The following is a 6810-nucleotide window of genomic DNA, read 5'->3' on the forward strand; positions in this document are numbered from 1 at the left end:
TCTAAAGTCCTGAGGGAAACAAAGGGAGACTAGGGTCTGCATGAAATTCTACAAAGAGGGACTAGTGTCTGCGTGGAATTCTATGGACCCATCATGGAGGTAGTTTCCTACCTGGAGTGAATAAAGGCCAGACTTCTTACAACAAATCCTGTGAGAACATAACTCAGCTTGTAGTCTAGCTTTCACGGAGCCCTGGATTTCATTCCCAGCAGCACATAAGCTGGGAGTGGTCGTGTACCCCTATCATCCTCACACTTGGGGAGTAGATTTTGAAGAATCAGAAGTTCAAGTCATCATTCATTACATACTGAGCTTCAGATCAGTCTGGGATACATGAGATCCTATCTTAAAACAACAACAATAATGACAACAACAGTAACAGCAATAGTAATATTATTCCTCTATTTCAACAAGTAAACTATAGATGCTGAACTGGTTTTAAAGAACTTCCTTTGTTACCTACATAATGACAAATGCCATTTGTTTGCTTTTTAAAACTAGTCCATGTTTGTTTGTTTACTTTTTGTGGATCAAATGTCTTACACAGGACAGGCAGGGGTGCTGGAGCTCTCCTCCTTACCTAGAACAGTGATGTCAGTATTCATTATGCCGCCCTCGGCTATGTCAGCTTTCCCTCAGGAGCAGAATCTTCTTCAACTAGTTGAGTCACAAAAGCTACAATTGTTATTAGTTGAAATAAGAGTCCCTACTTTTTCCTATAACGTGAGAGCCAAGGCCTTCTCTGACTCTCCTTGGGATAGCACAGCTGCTTTGCTTGTTGCTTATTTTAGTGACTCCTAGCCTTCAAAATCTGAGTCATTTTAAGCATGAAAAAGCTTGGAATTTTAAATCAAAAGACATACGAAAAAGTAGAAAGGAGGCAGGGAAGAAGGAAGGATGGAAAGAAAATGGGCAAGAAAGAGAGGGAAGAAAGAACAAGAGGAGAATATATAGAAGAAGAAAAGTAACAATAGAGAGGGAAGGAGGGAGAAAAGGAGGGAGGAAAATCTTTCCCTCCAGGCAGGCAGCACACCTTAATTCCCCTTGTTCTTACACTTACATATTTTTGATAAGCCTGATTTCAGATTCCAAACTCCTCCCATCTTCTCTTTCACTTTTCTAGTCTATTGTGAACATTCTGACTCTCTGTCAAGAAAACAATAAATTGAAGCTTCTGGTCCCTGAATGGCAAAGACACTCCTGGAAGGCGTAAGGATCTAGACTTTTAACTGCACAGCGATGAGTGAAAACAGAAGTGAGGGCTCCAGCCAGGCTGCCAAGGCCGATAGCAATACCCAAACTCCGAGTAACTGGAAAGGTGCCCACCCCAAACTCAGGGATCAGCTGAAGAAGAAGAAGTCCTCCAAAAAGGTTTTCAAAATACTGCAGGAGAAGATGTTGAAGTTACAGCATGTCGTCATGGACCAGTTCTTGCAGTGGACAAGCCAGCAGATACAGTGCCTCTCACTAGGAGATCAGCAACGCACAAGATCCTCCAGGAATCAGGAAAAGAAGATGGGTCACTTACTGTCTCAGATTGTCAACCTTGTATGGTCTAACACTGTAAAGAAACTGAAGTTCCAAGTACCTCTCCCTTGTTCGGACTCTAGATGTGCCATTAAAACTGGGCACCAGGCCCTGTCATCTTGGCAGACTGGCCAACCCAGGCCTAGGCTGGGTGGTCTTGAGGCTGCCTTTGCCAGCTGCACCCTATCCAAGCGTGGGACTGACATCTATGAGTTTTACCATTTAAGCTTCCAGAGCTATGACGCCTATCAGACAGACAAATACCACAAGAATGAGAACCCTTTGGGCTACATCAACCTTAGTACTGTTGAGAACAAGCTTTGCCTTGACCTGGTAACAGCAAGGTTGACTCAGAGTGACATGAACTGTCTTGATGAAGCCCAGCTGCAGTACTCTGACTGGAAAGGACAACCCTTCCTTCGGGAAGAGCTGGCTAGCTTCTTGACCCACTACTGCAAGGCACCTACACCTCTTGATCCAGAAAATGTGGTTCTGAATGACTGCTCCTCAATCTTTTTTTCACTGGCCATGGTTCTGTGCGACCCAGGTGATGCCCTTGATCCCCACACCGTGCTACAGAGGCTTCCCCTTCAGCTCCTACTTCTATTTGAAAGTCGAGCTTATCCTGTCTACTTGGAGAGCCAGGTCACGGGGACCAACTCGTATTCTTTCCAACTCACTGTAGATAAGCTCAAGCTTGCCCTGACTCAAGCTAAGAAGGAGGCAAAAACTGTCAAAGGCATTGTGCTCATCAACCCTCAGAATCCTCTGAGTGGTGTCTAAACTCAATTGTCACTGCAAAAGTACCTGGTCTTCGCCAAGAAGCACAAGCTGTACATGATCGTGGATGAGAATTACATGCTGTCCGTGTTTGAGCCATCTGCCACATTTCAGAGTGTTCTGAGCATAAAAGACTTGGCCTGATCCTAACATGATCCATATGATCTGGGACACTAGTAAGGATTTTGGCATATCTGGCTTCCGCTTTGGTGTTCTCTATACACACAACAAGGAAGTAGCGTCTGCCATGAAAGTTTTTGGCTACTACCATGGTGTCTCTGGCATTGCTCAGTACAAGCTGTGGCGACTGCTCCAGAACAAAGAGTGGATCAATAAGGTGTACCTGCCTAAAAACCATAGCCGGCTCCGGAAGGCTTATAGCTATGTCACTAAGATACTGGAGGACTTGAAGATCCCTTTTTGCAACTGTGGCTCTGGCCTCTTTGTCTGGATCAACTTGAAAGCCTATCTGAGTCCGTGCACGTTTGAACAAGAGCAGATTCTTTACCAGAGCTTCCAGGACAACAAGCTGTTGATATCTAGTGGCCAGTCCTACAAGTATATAGAGCCTGGCTGGTTCTTCCTTGTCTTTGCAGAAAATCACCTTCAACTACAAGTGGGCATGGATCGGTTCTGCCATGTGCTCGCTGAACACAAACAAGGCATAACGGAAGAGCAGGAACAGACAACTGGGACCTAGACTGCTGCCTCCAGACGGTCAGAGGCCCCTGAAAGTAGCCTTGTGGCCAGAAGACAGTAGGAGATATTGGAGCCACTGTGCTGTCTGACCTCACTCATCAATCAAGGCCCCTAAGCCGGGTGTCTGACTTTTTTAGAAGCCTTGTTTCTTTTACTCTTTGCTAGCTATCCTGTACTCAAAATGATGTTTTTATTGTGGTAAGAGGGGGAAGGCAGTTCCCCTGGATTCCTTTTTAGATGGCTTTGTTTTACATTCATCATTTAATAAAAGTCATGCTCTATTTTCTCAAAAAAAAATAAAAAATAAAAAATAAATTAAAAAAGAAGAAAACAATAAACTATTCATTTTCTCTCCCACTATGATTCCAAGCCTTATGTCAATTGAACCCTGGTTTCATTGTATAGTAAGAAACAACTCCTGTAGAAAATAGTTTTAGCTTTGACCTTAGCACCATGTACAACATCTACCTTCTCAGAAACTCTCTGACTTCAGCCTCTTTCCTTTTTGTGGTTCTGCAAAGAGATCCTAGAAAGTGGGTGATGATTACTCATTTGCCTAGCCATGATATTCTTACAAAGACTTATTCATATTGCAAGCATAGGAGTGTCATTTCTGAATAATAGTTATAAATAACTCCTACTACCTCTAGGAGGCTGATAAATATCTTTGTGGTCCAGTTCTGTTATCAGACAAGAAACTAAAGACTAGGATGAGATGTGTCCAACCACTATTGACACAGTTGTTCCCATTACAGTGATAAGAGAGCCAAAAGTATAATTCAGTTTAACAAGTCCTAAACACAAGGATATTTTCTTTAGTTCTTTGTCTGGTAGATATCAAGTAAGTGACTTTTGAACAGAAGCAAGGCTTTTTATCTTTAACTGAAAATTACCTTGAGCCTCCACAGAACACTCCTATCTGCGTGAGATCTTTTCCATTATTTCCAGGACTTTGGCCTGTAGAATTGTGCAAGTGATTACAAGATGCTGGTAGGTTTGGGGGCATCATATACTGAATGTCAGGGATGACAAGTTAGTTTTCGAAAAAGATGAAAAGACTAAACACTTAAAGATATTCATATAGATGGCCTGGGTAGACCTCTGTGTTTCAGATTTGTCTTGCTTCCCTCTTTCCTTCCTTAGAACTTCTAGTCTTTGAATCTTCTATCTTCTTTCCTCGGTTTTCCTTCCTTCCCTCTCTCCTTCTTTCCCTCCTTCCCTTCTTTCCTTTATTAAATGTGAACTGCTCATTTTAATATTCTACAAAGATAGAAGAGAAAGACTCATTTTATTCTTTTAGCTGTCTGGAGAGCACAGAAATTAGCTATTTCATATGAAAACTGAACTAGTTAGTGTCAGTCCAGTTTCTATGCAGACAGACTGCCCCAAAGACTCAGTTCCCAGAGCTTAGATCCCCAGCAACGCCACCCACTCACACCAGTGCAAATTTGCTTCTCATTGTAAACCATGAAGCAGAAAGTTCATGTTATTTTTGGAGAGAAACCCAACCGTCAGGTGATGTGTTTGAGTTGGAGCAAGTTGCAGAGAACAGCAGGTATGTCTAGCACTCTGTCATTGAAAAAATTGTCACCATCATCAATACTTAATGGAAATCAAGCTTGAGGTTTTGATGCCTAGGTTGAGTTAGAGGAAGCACAGTTTGAGATAGCCTTTAGCTTAGGCCAGCATGTTCCATGTTAGATTGTCTCTTTAAAAATAAATTTTATAAAAAAAAGAATGAATGAATGAAACTTTATGTAACATGTGCATATAGAAGTGTCACAAACCCAAATAATATTTTTCATGTAGTGACAAGCTTACATCCATTCTACTTAATAGCAGCTTTGTGAAGACAAAAATCCTGGGTCTGATAAAGTGTAAGAAAGAACACTTAATTAAGACAAGCAAGAGTGTTCACTGTTGTATGTTCTCCATTTGTACATCCTTCCCCAAAGAAAAACCATAGTTATTTATCTTGGCATATCTTATTCAAAAGACTTAAGAAATTTGATTTTAAAACTCAAGTTCTGAAACTGCATTTCTTTGAAGTCACAGGAAAAAAATGTTTCACATAAAACTATTTCATGTTAATCGCTGGACAGCTTTTCACTTCTGTCTGTTCCTTAAGCTGTTATGACCAGCTCACCAGTCTATCCATGGTCAATCTAGATATATTTCTCACAGATATCTTGGAAATCAGAAACCACATCCAGCACCACAGAGAGCAGCTGCATCAGAGATGTTTGCCTGGGGTTTTCAAATCTCCTAACCCCAATCTTGTAGTCTGGGTTTTGAAAGGCAGGCATCAAAGGATGTTCTGTTACAGTGACTATTATAATGCAGGATGCAGGCCTTGTCCTGGTTATGAAGAGACATGGATGGTACCACATAGCACTAGTCTGGAGACCAAAGTGTACAGGTACAGATCTCTGACTCTACCTGCTTTATCTTCTTAGCGTCTTTGTTTTCACTTGGTTTCCTTGACAACCAAAGCACAGCTCCCTCTTTTGTAAGGCATTTTTTTTTCCTACTGTTGTATGGGGAGAATTGGAAGTTATATGTAAATTCTTCCCAGTATCTCACTTAGAGGGAAGATAACTACACATCTTTAGGAGTTGTGATCATTTCCTTGGGGAGAAGAATCTGATATTTAAAAAACATAGCAATACACTGAAGAACTAGAAATGAAAATATGCAAAATGCTTGATATATCCAAGTCAAATGACAGTATTGCTAAAAATATGTACTTTACTTACCTGAATAAGTAGGTTTAAATGTTTGTATTCCCAGATTTTCTATGTCAACAGCATATTCCAGGTATGAAAGTGGTCTAATGGGGTGGCAGGCATTTAGTGTTTGGATTCTATTATAAAGGAAAGAAACATGCTTAGTCAAGGGGATCTCCAGGAACTTAGTCATCTCTACCTCTGAACTCCTAAGTTTTGGGATACAAGGCAGTAAATCTCTATTGCTAATGTGTTCTTTAGTCTATGGCACAGAAGCCTATGAGACTAAGAAACCAGCCAGTGGACACAGGATCCCCGAATGTGAGCACATGTGCTTTTTGAAGGAAAGGGAAAGAAACATTAGCTCCTTTCCCACATTTTATGTTTTTGAAAGTTTCTTATGCTTTTCCTTGAAATCTCTTTTTATTTAGTTGTTATTATATGTGTTACCTCTTTTCAAACATTTTAAGAATTTCTATAGACATAAGACCTTTTGCAAAACTATTTTAAGCTATCTAAAAGAAAATATCTGTTTGATTTGAACTTTTCATATTAAAATATGTTCAGGAACCCTGTAAGACAATTCAGCTGATAAGAAGACTTGATGTCCGTCCAGAGGACCCAGGTTTAATTCTGAGCACTCCTATAGTGGTTCACAAAAGTCTTTAACTCCAATTCCAGTGTATCTGACACCCTTTACAGACTTCTTGACCACTAAGCACACACATGGTTCACAGATATGCATGCAACCAAAACAGACATATACATAAATAAGATTTTTAATTAAATATAACTGTTCCTGATTCACACTGAATAACTCTTTGTGGTTTATGTTTTGGTGCATGACAATGCTGTTTTTAATCTTATTTTTCAGTATAATCTGACAGAAGTTATATTGTTTTATTCTCAAATAGAACAAAGCAAAAACACAATGGAATATATAACTTTCTGTGGAAGTGAACATTTTGAGTATAAGGTAAGGTCTACAGGAACAATTTGTGTTTTCAAACGAATCAACATAATCCTGTTCCTGGGGCTGAGGAGGTAGCTAATGTGTTGGGAGATGGTGCCGTGGATA

General features: G+C 40.4%; 1 pseudogene; it reads left to right on the forward strand.

Moving 5' to 3' along the window:
- Positions 1–1239: 1239 nt before the first annotated feature.
- Positions 1240–3007, forward strand: LOC114618062 (annotated as a pseudogene).
- The last annotated feature ends 3803 nt before the right edge of the window (positions 3008–6810 follow it).

Source organism: Grammomys surdaster, unplaced genomic scaffold (genome assembly GCF_004785775.1).
Source record: "Grammomys surdaster isolate TR1022 unplaced genomic scaffold, NIH_TR_1.0 140, whole genome shotgun sequence".
Lineage (NCBI taxonomy): Eukaryota > Metazoa > Chordata > Mammalia > Rodentia > Muridae > Grammomys > Grammomys surdaster.